Genomic DNA, 22,114 nt, shown 5'->3' with positions numbered 1-22,114 from the left:
AATCATCAATGAATGTGACAAAGTAAAGATTCCCCCCTATGGATGGTGTCCTCATCAGACCACATACATCACTATGTATGAGCTGTAATTTACTTTCAGCTCTAACAGCTCCATCTTTGGGGAATGGTTTTCATTGCATCTTTCCCAAAATATACCCCTCACATACATGTCTTGGTGGAGACTCAAGAGGCGGCATATTATCAACCATATGATGCTTCTGCAAAAGCATCAAACTCTGAAAATTTACATGCCCAAAATGAGCATTTGCCATAGCTCTGCATCATGCATAGTAGGAGTGTGGGCAGCCACTGTATTTGCATCATAAGTGCGCTTGTCATAGCTCTCGAGCTTATACAAGCCTTTGTATCATTCTAGAAGTGACTATTTCATAACCCTTTGATGGGTCTTTTACCAAACACAATTCAACCTTTAAACTTGGTCGTTTATGGGGTTGAGACTGTTAGGGTTCAACAACATAGAAGAAAGTATAAACAGACACAATTGCTCAATAAAAGACATGTTGATTAGGCCAAAGCAGAAAAATCAGACATAGCAGAAATGCAATGCACAGACAAAGGGTTGATAGAGTAAGGTCACACAAGAGATAGGAAAAGAACTCAAAATTCTACTTGATTCACTCTCTTCATTACATTGCTTCTCCTTCTTTTCTACCTTGCTCAAAATCATTACTCGTTCTCCAAAACGTTATTCTTGAGTAACCGTTACCTATCTTAACTTCCAAGATCCCAAGAAAGTCATCAGATATTCCTACCACTTGAGCATATGTCCGCCGACTTACTAAATATCCAACTGCTTACATATCCGACTTGCTAACTATCTGACTGCTTACATATCCGACCTACTACATACTGACTTGGCAACATTCAACTTAAGGGAACTATGCCTTCAACACATGGCACGTCCCGGTGGTAGATTTCAAAGAAATATGACTCGGATCCACACATCCCTTGATTAGTTCAAAATGGCAAACAAAAGTAAAAGCATGCTGCTACATCAAAGAGTTGTAACAACATCAAAAGTCTGGTCCACCTCCTTCATAACATCAGGTTCAGCAACCTACACATCCTTGTCTGTTACTTCTACCTCCATACTTTGTAATAAAACTCGTTTCGAGAACTGCTCGCAACTTGCATCTATTCTACACCATACATCTCTACCTCAGGCACTTGGTCTGCAACTATCTCAACTGTTTCTGCCACCAACAATTCTACTACTTGGGCCTTGTAACTCTGGTTTTTCTCCAGATCCTACACTTTCTGCATCCAAAACTCTTTTTCCTTCTTTAATTGAGCAATCTCTTCCACTAATATTGCTTCATGTTCTGTAATAAAACCTGTCTGCAACTTATCATAAGGATACTTTAATACAAAAGACAGTCTTTCTTGAATTATCCTCCACATATTTTGCATATTGGAAGTCAACTGCTGCTTCAGCATTGTGACATCACCTTTAGAACTCCATTAATGTCCAACTCCTCTTGAGCTAGTACCTGCTTCTCCATAAGTTGCAATGGTTGTAACCTCAAGTTCATCACATCATTATGAACTTGTAACTCTATATTCCTTTGGGCCAACTGTTGCATTTCCAAACCAACCTTCTCTTCCAGGTTCTGTGTCCATTCCTTGAACATTCCCAAAGACCTCTTCACCTATACCATTTCAAGTGAATGATGTTCCAACATATCCTTCATTTCCTTACTATGCTTCTCCTTCACCTGTTGCAGTTCATTCTGAAATTGCTGTATCTGCAACTCCTTTGTTTGCAACACATCAAAGGCTGCACCATACTCTACCATCTGCTGCCTGTGTTGTTCAAAATGAACCTGTTTCTTACCAATAAAAGCTTGTACAGCTGTCAACATCTTATTAGCCACATGACTCCATCTTTTACATGAAACTCAGACGGAGTAACAACAGTTTCATCAACACCAAAATCAAACTTAGTCACCAACTTCTTGATGCTGCTATCAGCTTTTCTTCTCTCGGACAAAGTGAAAGTCTTACCCAACTTAGTTGGTGTTTGTGCTTCCATTACCTCTATTGGAGAATGTATCTCCAACTCCCCAAACTACTGCGAACACTGTGGTGAGTCAGCTAATGGTAAAGCTTCTTGTACAGTGTATCTGCTTTCCTCGGGTTCTGAAAAACCTTCATTTTGTCCTTATCCAGCTTAGACAAATCAGACATCTCTGATTTCTGCAAAACCTGCAGCTCTGCATGCTGATATTGCTCACCCTCCAAAGCTTTGTCCTTGTGTGGTAACAGCACATCCCCTGCATCAACTTTGTGAGCATAGTAAAACAAAGCTGCCAAGTAAGCACATGGCCTACTGTTAGTCTGAGTCTTCCGTTTGTCAGATGCAAATACTTCACTGTACATCCTTTCATACAACCAATGTGCCCAACTGTCCTGGTCACCCTTTTCAGCCCAACATAAAGCAGCATAGTTCTCTTTGGACATATAATCAAATTCAAGAAGAAAACACAGCCTTTCCAAATACCACTTAAGTTGCTCCCTTCTTGCATAACTGACATTCTTCAGCATATAATATTTTCTTCCACCCTCGCGAGGACCAAACTCCTTTTTCAAATAGTCCTCTGTGCACTTGGGTATAGGACCTTGTGAAAAACAGGGCAACTTAAACACTTCAGCAACAATTTCAGGAGTTAAAACTACCTTTGAAGAAAGCCGTCCTTTTGTTTTCTTCAAGATCTCCACCTGTGACTTTGCATAGAGATTATTCCTCCATGCATCCCATGGCAAAGTAGCAAATTCATGCAATCCAATTTTCTCCAGTTGGCGTTCCTATCTGCCTGAATGTCGAGCTCGACCTTGAAGTCCATGAATGGGTCCATTAAGGACTGCATCATCTTGCCGGCTGACATAGTTGTAGGCATGCTAGCTTCTTCATCCGCCGAACCCTCCAAGTCTTCGTCACAGCTAGTCACCTCCACCCGCACGCTAGCTCCCTTGCAGCGCAGCCTTGTCTTCAGCACTTCTGGCGATTCCTCATCTTGAAGAGGTCGCATGGTGGCAAGGGGTTTTGGCTTAGGCATGGGAGACCGAAGGGGCTCTGAAAACACAGACAAAAAACGAAAAGGGCGATGCATGAGGGAAACGAAGACGTGATGGCTCACACTCGTGCCAACTCGCCTAACGTAAGATCTCCACACACGCCTCCATAAAATAATCATCAAGCTTACTAGGCATGCATCCCCCAACTGGAGTCTTGTGGAAAAAATAGTAATTTTAAAAACTCCGAGGCAGTAAAGTCCGACTAAGTAATTTTCGACACAGCATAATTCAGTCAAACCAACCCTAACAAAAACTTCAGTAAATTTTCTTCTAACAACTGATCAAAACACCCTGTGCCAACAATTAAGCTTCTTGCCATTATCTCAACACCTATGTTCTTCCTGAAGAACATCCACCTCTATGCTTGGTTAACTTTTGGTGAGTTGGATCGGACTTTCTCAACATGCACCAAAGCTAAAACTGGCCAATCAAGATGTGGTGGTTTCCCTTGAAACTTCTTCAACCTAAAACCATTGATTGGCTTCTCTACCCTTGTTCCAAAGACATCTGCAACAATAAAGGTACCTTGACCCAAATCTTCCACAATCTGATAAGGTCCTTTATATCTAAGTGTCAACTTCCCTGGATGAGGTCCCAATCTAGAGTTGTACACCATCACCCAGTCACCAACCTGAAACACTTTAAATTTGACATTCATACTCACCCATGCATGTCATCTCTTCTGGATCACCTCAGTAATATATGAACGACCAACGTGTCTTCTTCGAACTGCATCAGATATTTACTCCTGTGCTGAACTGACAGTTTGGAAGACATCTTCTCAGCTGTGATTCTAAGACTTGGCACCACAAACTCCATAGGCACCACAGCTTCTAATCCATACACCAATCTAAATGGTGTCATCCCTGTTGTTACCTTAAAGGCTATTCTAAAAGACCATAATGCTGAGTCCAATTTGTCATCCCAATCCTTATGATTGTTTGCCACTATCTTCTTCAAAATGCCAACCAATGTTTTGTTAGTACTTTCAGCCTGCCCATTAGCCTGAGGATGGTAAGCTGTAAACTTTTTATGCATAATCATATGGGTTTTGGTTAATTCAGCTATCACCTCATTTAAGAAATGAGATCCCCTATCACTCACAAGCTCCACAGGACACCCAAATCTGGTCATTATGTTGTGATACAAGAACCTTGCAACACTTGAAGCTTTATTATCCTTCAAAGCTACAGCTTCTACCCATTTAGTACAATAGTCTATTGCAACCAAAAAATACCTGCACCCTTTCCTTGTTGTAGGCTGAACAAGTCCCACAAAATCCATCCCCCACTTCTAGAAAGGCTCTAGTGGCAAAATAGGATGATCTGACATTCTATCCTTATTATCTGGCTGACCAGTCTTTTGACATATGACACACCTCTTAGCATGCTCATGTGCATCCTTCAAAACTGTGGGCCACCACAATCTAGCCTGGAGAATCTTCTTTCCTGTTATATCTCCTGAGAAATGTCCACCTGCTGCACCAGAATGTGCTTCTTAAATAACAGCATTTTGTTCAAAATCTGGAACACACCTTCTGATGACTTGATCAATGCCCTTTCTATATAATGCCCCTGCAATTACCAAAAAAGGTCTACTCTTCAAGGCAAACTTCCTCCTTTGATCTATAGTAAACTCACCTGGGATAGTGCCGTCAGTCAAAATTGTCAATAATTGGTCGTACCAAGAATCCGACACAGCAGGCTGAACTTCAAATAATGAAGCATCTGGTAAATCATCATTCACTCCCACTGGTTCTTCACCTGTTTCTAGCCTACTCAGGTAATCAGCAATGGCATGTTCTTTTCCTGGAGTATGAAGGATAACAAAATCAAACTCCTGTAATAACAACATCCACCTAGCCAACCTTTCTGTTAGCATTGGCTTTTTGATTAGGTACAACAAAGCTTGGTGGTCAACATGGAAGATTACCCTATTTCCCAACAAATAGTGCCTAAATTTTTTCAAAGCATATACCATGCCTAATGCTTCTCTTTCAGTGACAACATAATTCCCCTCAGCTAATGTGAGTACTTTGCTTGCATAATACACTGGCCTAAACCAACCTTTGACTTTTTCCTGCATCAACACGGCTCCTACAGCCACATCAGATGCATCCACAAAGATATGAAAAGGCAAAGACCACTCCGGAGACTGTAGAACCGGCGCAACAGAGATCATCTTCTTTAAAAGTTGGAATGATCTTTCCTGAGGATCAGCCCAAACAAAAGCTACTTCTTTCTTAGTTAAGTGTGTTAGTGGTAAACACACATTAGCTAAATATCTGAGATACCTTGAATGCCACTTAATTTGACCCACAAATCTCATCAACTCTTTAACACTGATAGGAGCCTTTGCAGATTGGATGGTTTCAATCTTCTTTACATTAATGGCCATCCCTTCACTTGAAACCACATGACCAAGTAGTACCCCACTTCTAACAGCTATGACACTCTTGTAAGGATTCAGTGCCATTCTGAACTGTGAGATCCCTGTTCCCACCGCGCAACGGATTCGGGGTACTAGCAGCGGAAGTAGCACTTCTTGCGCGAGGCAGGGTCCCACACTCGGGGCCTCGTCCACGGATATCCGGACAAAAGACTAATCCGTCGGTTTTTCCAAAACTAGACCCGGAAAAACTTCCCTTATCCGGAAAGCACGGGCGATTCCACCAGGATAATTTTTACTCTAACGTAGTCAAAACCCTTACTGATCAAACAGATCCGACTGCATCTATAAAGATACTTGGTCAGATCAAGGAAGAAACTTGCACTTGGATCATTGGGATCAACGCTTTTTTCCCCACCAAGGAGGCACAGCCGTTGATTCCTATCCATAGAACAATTACTATCCGGGATTTACTTTATCTATCGTAATAACAGAAATTGAGTCTCAATTTACGGATCCATCAGTCCAGCCTAACCCCATCCGATCCCATGGGTTAGCCAACCGCCCAACCACTGTAGTGATGGGATCCAATTTGGAATTTGGTTAGGTTTTGTCCCGGGTACCAAGGAAAAGAGTTCCAAGGCCCCCTAGCTGGAATTTCATGCAAACATAAAACTAGCCACACCACTTACACACCCAATATGAAAATTGCCTTTTTCTTAGCATCAGCTAACTTTAAAACAATCCTTTAATGAAACCATAGTACCACTGATCACAATCTCCCAATTTATCCAGTTGATTCATAATTTTCCATCATTCCTTCATCAGAGTATCTATGGCATCATTGGCAACTAGAACGCTCACCACCTGTCCACACAGGGGCCGTTTCAATAGTTCCTAGCCCATAATACTCAACAATATAATCACTTATCAAGATGGACTCTCGTTGAAGATCAGCAAGATCAACCAACAGATCCATATAAAAGAGCCATGGACTCATCCGTTAAGGACCAGCAAGGTCAGTCAACCAGATCCATGCCCGGTTCCAGAAAACAACTCTTACTCCTTGTTCCAATATCTTCCTCGACGCACGCGTGGGTATCCTGGGCGACCCAGAGCCCGAGCACCGTATGGTCAGCACCCTCTAGGATCCTTCGCAGGTGACCTAGCGCTTCACTCATAGGCCGCTTCCTTGGTCCCTCATCCACCGTACCGGAAGCTCACCATTTTAATCGAACCGAGGCTGGTCAAGACCTCGGCCGACCTTGCTACGCGAGACGTCCTCCATTGACTCTCCGTCAGCAGTTGCAACTTTATCAATTAGGTCTCCACGACCTTAATCACAAGACGGTCAAAATGCTTTCCCAGCATTCTTGACATAAAACAGCCATTTACAAACAGCATTTACAAACAGTTTACAAATACAATTTCTATATTAACTCTCATTTTTCCACATTATCCCTCATATAACCACATTACTTATTCCACATTTCATTTATATGTGTACTCATCCAATCATATCATTTTCCATCTCTTCACTTCAGATTCCTTCACATCACATATCATATATTCACATCCATATCCACATCCATACATCCACATCCACATCCACATTCACATCCATACATCCACATCTACATGCTTATCTCCATTTTCACATCCTCATTTATACATCCACATCCCATATCCACATTCGTACATACACATCCATATCCACATCCATATCCGCATTCATACATACACATCCATATCCACATCCACATGCATACATTCATTATCACGTCCTCATTCATACATCCACATCCACATACATACATACATACATCCACATCCACATCCACATTTCCCATCCACATACATACATACATACATCCACATCCACATACATACATACATACATACATCCACATCCACATCCACATTCCCATTCACATCTATACATCCATATCTACATGCACATTCACATCCATACATCCACATCTATATCCTCATTCACATCCATACATTCACATTCATGCATCCACATCTACATGCCTACATCCATACATACACATCCACATTTACATCCATGCATCCACATCCACATCCTCATTCACATCCATACATCCACATTCATACATCCATATCCACATCCACATTCACATCCATACATCCACATCTACATGCTTATCTCCATTTTCACATCCTCATTTATACATCCACATCCCATATCCACATTCATACATACACATCCATATCCACATCCACATGCATACTTACATCCACATCCACATTCCCATTCACATATATACATCCATATCTACATGCACATTCACATCCATACATCCACATCTATATCCTCATTCACATCCATACATCCACATTCATGCATCCACATCTACATGCTTATCTCCAATTTCACATCCTCATTTATACATCCACATCCCATATCCACATTCATACATACACATCCATATCCACATCCACATGCATACATACATCCACATCCACATTCCCATTCACATATATACATCCATATCTACATGCACATTCACATCCATACATCCACATCTATATCCTCATTCACATCCATACATCCACATTCATGCATCCACATCTACATGCTTATCTCCATTTTCACATCCTCATTTATACATCCACATCCCATATCCACATTCATACATACACATCCATATCCACATCCACATGCATACATACATCCACATCCACATTCCCATTCACATATATACATCCATATCTACATGCACATTCACATCCATACATCCACATCTATATCCTCATTCACATCCATACATCCACATTCATACATCCATACATCCACATTCATACATCCACATCCACATCCACATTCACACCCATACATCCACATTCATACATCCACATCCACATCCATTCATCCACATTCATACATCCACATCCACATCCACATTCACATCCATACATCCACATCCACATCCACATTCACATCCATACATCCACATTCATACATCCACATCCACATCCACATGCATCTTATCATATCTTATCACTTCCCATATCTTTTATGCATACCTCTATGCATGAAATTCAATTATGCTAAAAGTAACACTTTTATAATAAAATATTCAACTTTTATGCATACCTCTATGCATGAAATCCAATATGATAAAAGTAACACTTTTGATATAAAAATTTTCCTTTATGCATACTTCTATGCATGAAAATTAAAAATGATAAAAGTAACACTTTTAATATAAAAAAATTATCCTTTATGCATACTTCTATGCATGAAAATTAAAAATGATAAAAGTAACACTTTTAATATAAAAAAATTATCCTTTATGCATACTTCTATGCATGAAAATTAAAAATGATAAAAGTATCACTTTTGATATAAAAACTTATTCTTTATGCATAATATAAAAATTCAATTTCTCCATGATTATAATGAAATTCTTTCAATTAATCTAGGATGATAATTCTTAGAATATGGTAGGAAGTCCTCTTTTTATGCTTTGAATGAAATTATTTTATGCATAATTTTTATAAAAATTTTGCCATAGCTCCGCTGCTATGACTGATAAATCTCAATTTTTCTAAGGGATAAAGCTTATCATTAAGGAAATAATTAAAATGATCTCTAATTGGATCATCAATACATAATGGATTGAATCATCAATATATATAAACTAAAAGCATAGAAAAAAGCCATTAATTTGGCCTCAAGCATAGCTTAATCTTGGGTTAAGGAAAAGCTTTATGAAAAGCTTGATTTGGATTGAGAATGGGTCATGAGTATGACCATTTCTTGAGTGAGAGAGAAAGATTACATAAAAGCCATTAGAATTTAAACATAAATGGAAATTAACTTCAATAACATTTATTAAATTATGTAACTCTTCACTACTATTCACCAATTAACTTCAATAGCATTTAAAAAACCATACCAATTAAGCTTCTCAAGCTTGAGAGGGGTTGAGAAGAGAGAAACATTGAGAAATTATAGAAAAGATCAATATTCACTAATTACCTTAGAAATTGCTTGATTCTTTGTTCACGGTAGAGGCCCCCAACCAATCAATTGGTTAAGTATGTTGATGGAGCCACTAATGGGAATTGAAGAAAGAGGGAAGCTCCAAAAACTAGTGAATTATTAAATGAATTCACAGTTTCTGGCTTAGGTGGAGTAGAGTAACGATGCATAAACACTATATATTTTTCAACAAGGGGGAGGCTTCTATTTATAGGAAAAATTGAGCTCCTAACCAAACAAACTGATTCTAGAATTTTCTAAATCAGTTTGGTCAATATTTGACCATTTTTAGGTCAGTTAAGCTAACTTTTTGGAACTAGACTTGAATGAGGAGAGAGGAGAGATGAAATATCTCAATTTTTATGAGTTTAAAACTCATTCAAGCATGTGAAATATGCACCTCCTTTAAAGAACTCCCCTTCCTTACATATGTGTCATAATGGAATCATTTTAATATTGCTCATAGTTTTTTACTAATAAACCTTGTACATTTTCAACTCTTCATCTTATGTGAAATATGCACCTCCTTTAAAGAACTCCCCTTCCTTACATATGTGTCATAATGGAATCATTTTAATATTGCTCATAGTTTTTTACTAATAAACCTTGTACATTTTCAACTCTTCATCTTATGTGAGCATTTAAGGGACTCCCCTTCCTTACATATGTGTCATAATAAAATCATTATACCCAAAATATCTCATATTTTTAATATTGCACATAGTTTTTTACTAATAAACCTTGTACATTTTCAACTCTTCACCTCATGTGAGCATTTACTCATTTTTGGGTATTTTCTTTTTACAAGTTGGATTTATCTCCTCCCTACACATGGATTGATGCTATTGGTCCATAGGAACCTTAATTGGACCATAGTCTAAAGATTTCTGAAAATCTAGACCCTTAGGCTAAGGTTCTTTATACCTATTTTCAATTAATTCCAATTGCACATTGGAAAATTCTTTTTGAATTTCTGTTTCAGGGGAACTCATCTGAATTAGAAGAGATATTTTTCTATCCAAAAATATTCAAAATCTGAATATTCTCTCTCTAGAATATTTTTCTCTCTCTAGGCTAAAACAGATAGAAACAAGGTCTTTATATTTCTGAAAAGGGATTGATTACAGGGAAAGATACTAGACATCAAAAAGGGGGTGGGGGAGGAATCTTACATTCTACCCCACTTAAAAAATGTGAGATGTCCTCATCTCGCAAACTGGGATAATTTCGCAAGATGCACGAATATGAGACTTAGAGAAAAATTTTAATCAAGATTAACCACCAAGAAACGTCTTAATCAAGATTAACCACCAAGAAACGTCTTAAAGAGAGCAAGATTCAAAATAAGAACAAGATTTAAACTTTATTCATTCTCGGAACTTATACAGTAAAGATAGAAGAACTCTTTACACTTCCATAAGCCCGTCCATCATATGATCACAAAAGCAGTCCTCACAAGCTGCACAAGTATAAGGTAACTCATCTATGGGAATAATTCTGTTGGTTATTGTTGCACCTATCTCAGTGGTATGAGGTGATCTAACAAAAGGACCTCTGAGAGGCAAGCCAAAAACGGGATAAAGGCATATCTTCTCATGAGGAAGAAAACATGCCAGTAAGAAGACCCGCTCGGAAAACCCAAGATGCCTTGATCTCATGACACAGTAATATCGGGGACCCAAACCCAAAGCTTCAATAACCATGGCCAAGCGGACATTGTTACGAAAGTGCTGCTGACCCCAGGGTGTTACCCTAGTTATGTTTTGATAGGTCCGCCATTTGGTTTGCGCTACAGAAGTTCCCAAGTGAGGGAAAAGTGAGCGCTCATACTACTCTATAAAATCTTTCTTCACAGATTCACTTGCGTCTTGAAGGTGAGGAATCATTATGGATAAAACTAGTTCTTGTTGCCAAGCCATGAAGGAGATTAAGAAGAAGGGAGATCGATGGAAGTAAGATTACTGTGAGCGACAAGTAAAAGTTACGACTTATATAAAGGAAGGAGCTAGCGTAACTTAGAAGCCAACGGTATCTTGCCACTGAAGTTTTACCGTCTTTCCATGATTTGGGTTTGGCACATATTTCTATGAAATACATTAAGAACTTTGAGATGAGGAGATAAAAGAAGCTCGTAAGCTAAGTCGCTTACTTTCTTTGAATTCAGATAAGGCTCACAATATCTGGGGGATAACTTCTTAAACTCCTCAATAGATAAAGAACTTCTTTTGGGCCGTACTCGAATGAAGACCAAAACCTTGGTATCCAAAACACCGATTTTTACTTCTGAACTCATTGTTCCGAATCCTTAAAACAGGTGGAACTCCTGAGAAGTATTCTAGGGAAAGGGTCTTTCTTTCTTAAACAGAATCGTTCTTTTATTTTAGAGATCAAAAAGGGAGATTCTTACTCCTGTATACCTCGAAGGCTGGGGAGGAATCTTACATTCTACCCCACTTAAAAAGTGCGAGATGTCCTCATCTTGCAAGGTAGAGGACAACTCTTTTTCTTAACATCCAATTTTATTTTGGGGTTCCTTATATTCTGGTCAACCCAACAGAACACTGGGATAAATATCCCTTATATAGAACTCATCATTAATATTCAGATCATATCATTCATATCTTTAACATGATAATGGTCCATTAGACCGAAAAATTTCCTTCTGAACATTCCTCCCCCACGGGAATTTCAGTCAAGCAAGTTCTCAATTTCTCATCCCTTAACTTGATCTACTGATCAAGTGTTAATAGTAACAATTTGACAGCACAACCCACTAATCTCATAGTGATTTGCTGAATTCATTATCATCATTCCAGTTATGAATATCATCACTGGGACTCGTCCCATTCATCCTCATTGTGGTTTTGTTCAGATTTTTATATTTCAACTAATTTCAGAAATCATCATTTTTCAATCAAAATTTTCAACTAGAATCCAATTCAATTCATCAATTCTCAAACAGAATTAAAAATCATATCAACCACATTCGAATTCATCATCTGGATAGCATTAACGCTTATAATTTCAAGTCTTAGATTTACTCGTATATACTGTCAGTAAAGAGCTGCAGTATACTCTCGGTATATACGGGTAGTCGTGGCTCTTGGAATTATAAGGTAAATACCATCATGTCTAGGCCTCAAGCAAGTCAGGGATTCTATATAATTGCGGTACTTCTATCTGAAGACCCAATTACCAAATTACGAATTTCAGTTTGAATATCAAATTGTATGAATTATATCACACAATTACAACCTTTTTGTGTTTCTACATAAATTTTTGACATATTTGTCTTCTCAGTTGATCTTTATTAACCAATTCGCTCTGATACCAACTGTGGGATCCCTGTTCCCACCGCGCAACGGATTCGGGGTACTAGCAGCGAAAGTAGCACTTCTTGCGCGAGGCAGGGTCCCACACTCGGGGCCTCGTCCACGGATATCCGGACAAAAGACTAATCCGTCGGTTTTTCCAAAACTAGACCCGGAAAAACTTCCCTTATCCGGAAAGCACGGGCGATTCCACCAGGATAATTTTTACTCTAACGTAGTCAAAACCCTTACTGATCAAACAGATCCGACTGCATCTATAAAGATACTTGGTCAGATCAAGGAAGAAACTTGCACTTGGATCATTGGGATCAACGCTTTTTTCCCCACCAAGGAGGCACAGCCGTTGATTCCTATCCATAGAACAATTACTATCCGGGATTTACTTTATCTATCGTAATAACAGAAATTGAGTCTCGATTTACGGATCCATCAGTCCAGCCTAACCCCATCCGATCCCATGGGTTAGCCAACCGCCCAACCACTGTAGTGATGGGATCCAATTTGGAATTTGGTTAGGTTTTGTCCCGGGTACCAAGGAAAAGAGTTCCAAGGCCCCCTAGCCGGAATTTCATGCAAACATAAAACTAGCCACACCACTTACACACCCAATATGAAAATTGCCTTTTTCTTAGCATCAGCTAACTTTAAAACAATCCTTTAATGAAACCATAGTACCACTGATCACAATCTCCCAATTTATCCAGTTGATTCATAATTTTCCATCATTCCTTCATCAGAGTATCTATGGCATCATTGGCAACTAGAACGCTCACCACCTGTCCACACAGGGGCCGTTTCAATAGTTCCTAGCCCATAATACTCAACAATATAATCACTTATCAAGATGGACTCTCGTTGAAGATCAGCAAGATCAACCAACAGATCCATATAAAAGAGCCATGGACTCATCCGTTGAGGACCAGCAAGGTCAGTCAACCAGATCCATGCCCGGTTCCAGAAAACAACTCTTACTCCTTGTTCCAATATCTTCCTCGACGCACGCGTGGGTATCCTGGGCGACCCAGAGCCCGAGCACCGTATGGTCAGCACCCTCTAGGATCCTTCGCAGGTGACCTAGCGCTTCACTCATAGGCCGCTTCCTTGGTCCCTCATCCACCGTACCGGAAGCTCACCATTTTAATCGAACCGAGGCTGGTCAAGACCTCGGCCGACCTTGCTACGCGAGACGTCCTCCATTGACTCTCCGTCAGCAGTTGCAACTTTATCAATTAGGTCTCCACGACCTTAATCACAAGACGGTCAAAATGCTTTCCCAGCATTCTTGACATAAAACAGCCATTTACAAACAGCATTTACAAACAGTTTACAAATACAATTTCTATATTAACTCTCATTTTTCCACATTATCCCTCATATAACCACATTACTTATTCCACATTTCATTTATATGTGTACTCATCCAATCATATCATTTTCCATCTCTTCACTTCAGATTCCTTCACATCACATATCATATATTCACATCCATATCCACATCCATACATCCACATCCACATCCACACTCACATCCATACATCCACATCTACATGCTTATCTCCATTTTCACATCCTCATTTATACATCCACATCCCATATCCACATTCGTACATACACATCCATATCCACATCCATATCCGCATTCATACATACACATCCATATCCACATCCACATGCATACATTCATTATCACGTCCTCATTCATACATCCACATCCACATACATACATACATACATCCACATCCACATCCACATTTCCCATCCACATACATACATACATACATCCACATCCACATACATACATACATACATACATCCACATCCACATCCACATTCCCATTCACATCTATACATCCATATCTACATGCACATTCACATCCATACATCCACATCTATATCCTCATTCACATCCATACATCCACATTCATGCATCCACATCTACATGCCTACATCCATACATACACATCCACATTTACATCCATGCATCCACATCCACATCCTCATTCACATCCATACATCCACATTCATACATCCATATCCACATCCACATTCACATCCATACATCCACATCTACATGCTTATCTCCATTTTCACATCCTCATTTATACATCCACATCCCATACCCACATTCATACATACACATCCATATCCACATCCACATGCATACTTACATCCACATCCACATTCCCATTCACATATATACATCCATATCTACATGCACATTCACATCCATACATCCACATCTATATCCTCATTCACATCCATACATCCACATTCATGCATCCACATCTACATGCTTATCTCCATTTTCACATCCTCATTTATACATCCACATCCCATATCCACATTCATACATACACATCCATATCCACATCCACATGCATACATACATCCACATCCACATTCCCATTCACATATATACATCCAGATCTACATGCACATTCACATCCATACATCCACATCTATATCCTCATTCACATCCATACATCCACATTCATGCATCCACATCTACATGCTTATCTCCATTTTCACATCCTCATTTATACATCCACATCCCATATCCACATTCATACATACACATCCATATCCACATCCACATGCATACATACATCCACATCCACATTCCCATTCACATATATACATCCATATCTACATGCACATTCACATCCATACATCCACATCTATATCCTCATTCACATCCATACATCCACATTCATACATCCATACATCCACATTCATACATCCACATCCACATCCACATTCACACCCATACATCCACATTCATACATCCACATCCACATCCATACATCCACATTCATACATCCACATCCACATCCACATTCACATCCATACATCCACATCCACATCCACATTCACATCCATACATCCACATTCATACATCCACATCCACATCCACATGCATCTTATCATATCTTATCACTTCCCATATCTTTTATGCATACCTCTATGCATGAAATTCAATTATGCTAAAAGTAACACTTTTATAATAAAATATTCAACTTTTATGCATACCTCTATGCATGAAATCCAATATGATAAAAGTAACACTTTTGATATAAAAATTTTCCTTTATGCATACTTCTATGCATGAAAATTAAAAATGATAAAAGTAACACTTTTAATATAAAAAAATTATCCTTTATGCATACTTCTATGCATGAAAATTAAAAATGATAAAAGTAACACTTTTAATATAAAAAAATTATCCTTTATGCATACTTCTATGCATGAAAATTAAAAATGATAAAAGTATCACTTTTGATATAAAAACTTATTCTTTATGCATAATATAAAAATTCAATTTCTCCATGATTATAATGAAATTCTTTCAATTAATCTAGGATGATAATTCTTAGAATATGGTAGGAAGTCCTCTTTTTATGCTTTGAATGAAATTATTTTATGCATAATTTTTATAAAAATTTTGCCATAGCTCCGCTGCTATGACTGATAAATCTCAATTTTTCTAAGGGATAAAGCTTATCATTAAGGAAATAATTAAAATGATCTCTAATTGGATCATCAATACATAATGGATTGAATCATCAATATATATAAACTAAAAGCATAGAAAAAAGCCATTAATTTGGCCTCAAGCATAGCTTAATCTTGGGTTAAGGAAAAGCTTTATGAAAAGCTTGATTTGGATTGAGAATGGGTCATGAGTATGACCATTTCTTGAGTGAGAGAGAAAGATTACATAAAAGCCATTAGAATTTAAACATAAATGGAAATTAACTTCAATAACATTTATTAAATTATGTAACTCTTCACTACTATTCACCAATTAACTTCAATAGCATTTAAAAAACCATACCAATTAAGCTTCTCAAGCTTGAGAGGGGTTGAGAAGAGAGAAACATTGAGAAATTATAGAAAAGATCAATATTCACTAATTACCTTAGAAATTGCTTGATTCTTTGTTCACGGTAGAGGCCCCCAACCAATCAATTGGTTAAGTATGTTGATGGAGCCACTAATGGGAATTGAAGAAAGAGGGAAGCTCCAAAAACTAGTGAATTATTAAATGAATTCACAGTTTCTGGCTTAGGTGGAGTAGAGTAACGATGCATAAACACTATATATTTTTCAACAAGGGGGAGGCTTCTATTTATAGGAAAAATTGAGCTCCTAACCAAACAAACTGATTCTAGAATTTTCTAAATCAGTTTGGTCAATATTTGACCATTTTTAGGTCAGTTAAGCTAACTTTTTGGAACTAGACTTGAATGAGGAGAGAGGAGAGATGAAATATCTCAATTTTTATGAGTTTAAAACTCATTCAAGCATGTGAAATATGCACCTCCTTTAAAGAACTCCCCTTCCTTACATATGTGTCATAATGGAATCATTTTAATATTGCTCATAGTTTTTTACTAATAAACCTTGTACATTTTCAACTCTTCATCTTATGTGAAATATGCACCTCCTTTAAAGAACTCCCCTTCCTTACATATGTGTCATAATGGAATCATTTTAATATTGCTCATAGTTTTTTACTAATAAACCTTGTACATTTTCAACTCTTCATCTTATGTGAGCATTTAAGGGACTCCCCTTCCTTACATATGTGTCATAATAAAATCATTATACCCAAAATATCTCATATTTTTAATATTGCACATAGTTTTTTACTAATAAACCTTGTACATTTTCAACTCTTCACCTCATGTGAGCATTTACTCATTTTTGGGTATTTTCTTTTTACAAGTTGGATTTATCTCCTCCCTACACATGGATTGATGCTATTGGTCCATAGGAACCTTAATTGGACCATAGTCTAAAGATTTCTGAAAATCTAGACCCTTAGGCTAAGGTTCTTTATACCTATTTTCAATTAATTCCAATTGCACATTGGAAAATTCTTTTTGAATTTCTGTTTCAGGGGAACTCATCTGAATTAGAAGAGATATTTTTCTATCCAAAAATATTCAAAATCTGAATATTCTCTCTCTAGAATATTTTTCTCTCTCTAGGCTAAAACAGATAGAAACAAGGTCTTTATATTTCTGAAAAGGGATTGATTACAGGGAAAGATACTAGACATCAAAAAGGGGGTGGGGGAGGAATCTTACATGAACTATCTACATCTCTCCAGACATAACTTTAGATGCAGCAAATGCAAGTCTTTCTTGCCAAAAACTGAAAAATCATCTATAAAAACCCTCATAAAATCTTGCAAATATGACAAATACCTTATGGGCGACAAAGTTGAATGATGGTGGTCCATTCTTCAAGCCAAAACTCATTATTACTGTATACACAAATGCACCCCACTCAGTATAATGAAGGCTATTTTGTATTGATCCTCTTCAGCAATGTGAATCTGATTATACCCAGAAAACCCATCCAGAAAACTATACATTTCATGCCTGCAACAACTGCATCCAAAACTGCATCACAAATGGCATTGGAAAAGGATCAGTAATAGTTGCTGCATTAAGCTTTCTATAGTCCACACATACTCTCAGCTTCCCATTCTTCTTAGGTACCACTATAATTGGAGACAACCATGACACTTCATTCACTGGCTTGATGAAGCCTACTGTCAACAACTTATCTATCTCCTCCTTAACCTGCTTTGCAAAACTAGGGTTCATTCTGTACCTTTGCTGCACAATCGGAATTGCATCTTTCTTTACCATTTTTGGGTCAGCCTCTATACCCAAATTAATCTCTTTCAATTCATCCTCCTTAACCCTACTAGAAGTGCCAAATTCTTGTCATAGATTCTTTCAGCCATAATTCTTGCATCCTTCTCCTCCTGCTCAATCTGTTCCTTGGTAGAAGATTCTGTTGTGTGTTCCATTAGCTGTCTAAATTCTGTTCCCTGAATCTCTTGTCCAGGTGCTACATCGAACCTTTCCTGAGCCTGTTCTTTATCCGGCTGTAATATATGTTCCACATCTACGTCAAATACTGGAACAACTGTTGGATTTGCCTTCAAAAATTCTTCTTCCTCATCATCTTCAACTTCTTCTGCCAAGTTGATAGTTTGTGCAAACAATGGTTTTTCCTTGAGTGGAATATTCTTCCTCCCTTGCATAGGTATAGTCACTCTCTTCTTCCCTTTTCTTATAACAACCACATTCTCTCCCCAATCTTGTCTGACTTTGGCCATTCTGAGCCAAGGTCTTCCCAATAGCATTTCATAAGAGGATGCTGAATGTGACATTTGCATGACCACAAAATTGACCAAGAAGGTCATACCTGCAATTGCAATATGTTACTGTTTGAGAATTCCTAATGGTTGTACTCTTGTTTGATTTGCCATCTTCACCTAAAAAGGTGCTAGGGCCAACTTTCCCAAGCCCATTTGTGTATAAACAACTGCGGATAAAATGTTTACTCCGGATCCTCCATCCAACAATACATCTGCAAAAATCCTGCCCTCAAATTGAACTTTGATTACAGGCACAACAAAATCAACATCTACTGGATCAATGTTGTTTACTGTTGGGAATCCTATTTGATGAACCAATAATTCATTATCCTGATCCTGAAGTTTCCTCAACAACCTCTCCTTAAAGGCTGGCAACCTCTCCTTAAAGGCTGGCACTAAGCACAATAACTGATCCAATGACAATTGTAAGGGAGAGTTGATGAGAACCTCAAACCAATATTTGTCCTGATTTACCTCAAGTGTAAGGTTGTCCTTTTGTTGTTGTTGGTTGGACTGACTTTCTGACTTTGATGTAGGCACAACCTGCTTCCTTTGCTCCTTCTGAATCTGCTTTTGGACCTGATCCCTAATTCCTTTCTGCTCCTTCCAATCTATTGGTCCCTTTGCTTTGGATCTCTAGTGATAGCCATGACTGCAACATCGTCAACTTGCATGCCTTCATCAGAAAGCCACTCTTCCTTATCTTCTTGCTTGTGCTGCTCCTGAGTTGGTTGACCAACATCATTATACTCTTTCTGATTTGAGAGATCAACCAAAAGTATATTAGCTTGAGCTGGTTTGCTGATTCTGTTTTGCTGTTTGCTGTTGTTGTTGTTGCTGTCCTCCTTGCTGGTTACCCTGATTATACCTTAGCACAGGCATTCCCCGTTCTTCTCTATGCTTAACCCACAATGGACAATTCAGGCCTTCCCAATGATCTGGTGCACCACAGTACACACAAGGCATAGCACCTGGTGGTCTCCTTTCATTATTCTCCTGCTCCCTCCATGGTGGTCTTGGAGGTCTAGGCCTCTGAAATGGTGCTCTGCCCCTAAATGGAGCTACTTGATCTGCCCCTAAATGGAGCTACTTGATTTGCCCCTACATCAATTCTACCTCTTCCTACATCAGGTGTAGGCTGTCCTTTGCTTTTAGGATTGTACCAACACTGAGCTGTGATGTGGCCATCCCTTTCACAAATGTGACAATACTGCTTCTCCTTTGGTGCTACCACAGAATACCCAAACTTTTTCAACTAACTTACCAAGTCTGCCTCTTTGGGATGCTTATCCTTCTGTTTTTTCTTCTTACTTCTCTCCTTTTGTTTTCTTTTGTCTTCCTCTGCATCACTTTTTGATGATGTAGCTGAAGCCTCCTCCTTGTCTAAGTCTGATGTTGCATCTGACCCATTTTCGGAATCAGAACTGTTATCTCTACTACTCTTTGCTTTTGTCATACCCAGCCTCTTTTCAACTCTTGCTCTGCAGCCGCAACAAGATCATTGATTCGTCAATGCTTGCCATAGCATTCTTTAAACTATACCTTAATCCTTTCAAAAAATATCCGGCCAACATCTCATTAGTGGGTCTTTCATTGCCCTGCAATCTTTCAACCAAATTTTTAAATTTTTTTGCATAGTCTTCCACCAACATATTCTTCTACCTAATGTCCTTGAGTTTTCTCAAAACATCGGTTGGAGTATTTTCCTTTCTGAACCTCTGCAAAAATGCTGCCTTCAAAGCCTTATAATTAACAAAATGTGGAATACCATATTGGCTAAACCAGCTCATGGCTTTACCTTCTAATGTGGCTGCAAACTGCTAAAGTTTAATTGGATCATTGTATAAAGCCTAATAACCGCTTGCTTGCCATCGAGTTTCAAACTGGGCTACATGGCAATTTGCATATTCCTTGGATCCTCCTCTGAATTTAGCGGCTTTGACCGTGGGGTTGAGAGGTGGTTGAGCCATGAGGTTTGGCTGTGGTGGTGGTCTCCTAGGTCTTTGCCTGGTAGCCCTCTGTAGTGGGTCAAACTGGAGACTTCTTTGTACTCTTGCAGATCTTCCTGCCAAGAGTAAAGCCCCTAACATTTGCCTTACTTGCCTTCCTCCTGCTGCTCCAGAACTCTCCCCCCGTTGGTCTACTGCTTGATTTTCAGAGAGTGGACTCTCCTGACCATCCTGGGTAGCTTGATCGTAATAAAATGGATCAATATTGCCTGCCTAGGCTTGTGCCCTTGTATAATAAACTCTGGCTACTCTTCTCTCCCTCTCTGACATGCATCCCTACTGGCATTCATCGCCTTTGTCCAAACAGGACAAACACAGCAAGATCGCCAATTGTGTTAGGGTTCAACAACACAGAAGAAAGTATAAACAGACACAATTGCTCAATAAAAGACATGTTGATTAGGCCAAAGCAGAAAACTCAGACATAGCAAAAATGCAATGCACAGACATAGGGTTGATAGAGTAAGGTCACACAAGAGATAGAAAAAGAACTCAAAATTCTGCTTGATTCACTCTCTTCATTACATTGCTTCTCCTTCTTTTCTACCTTGCTCAAAATTGTTACTCGTTCTCCAAAATGTTATTCTTGAGTAACCATTACCTATCTTAACTTCCAAGATCCCAAGAAAGTCATCAGATATTCCTACCACTTGAGCATATGTCCGACTTACTAAATATCCGACTACTTACATATCCAACTTGCTAACTATCCGACTGCTAACTATCTGACTGCTTACATATCCGACCTACTACATATCCGACTTAGCAACATTTATGAAAAGATGCAGGGGGGAAGAGAGCTTGAGCTCTTGCAAGCACACACACACACTCGCAAAACCCTAATAGAGAACACACAAGGTGAGAGGCTGAAAATCTTCTTCTTCTTCACTCAACACTCAACACTCAACACACCATATACAAGGTGAGAGGCTGAAAATCTTCTTCTTCTTCACTCAACACTCAACACTCAACACACCATATACAAGGTGAGAGGCTGAAAATCTTCTTCTTCTTCACTCAACACAAGGTGAGAGGCTGAAAATCTTCTTCTTCTTCACTCAACACTCAACACACCATATACAAGAATAAGAGTACAC

The sequence above is a fragment of the Cibotium barometz genome, chromosome 60, assembly GCF_041138505.1.
Source record: "Cibotium barometz isolate CiBa-2024 chromosome 60, ASM4113850v1, whole genome shotgun sequence".
NCBI lineage: Eukaryota > Viridiplantae > Streptophyta > Polypodiopsida > Cyatheales > Cibotiaceae > Cibotium > Cibotium barometz.
The sequence above is the reverse complement of the archived record's forward strand: the minus strand, read 5'-3'. Positions refer to the sequence as shown.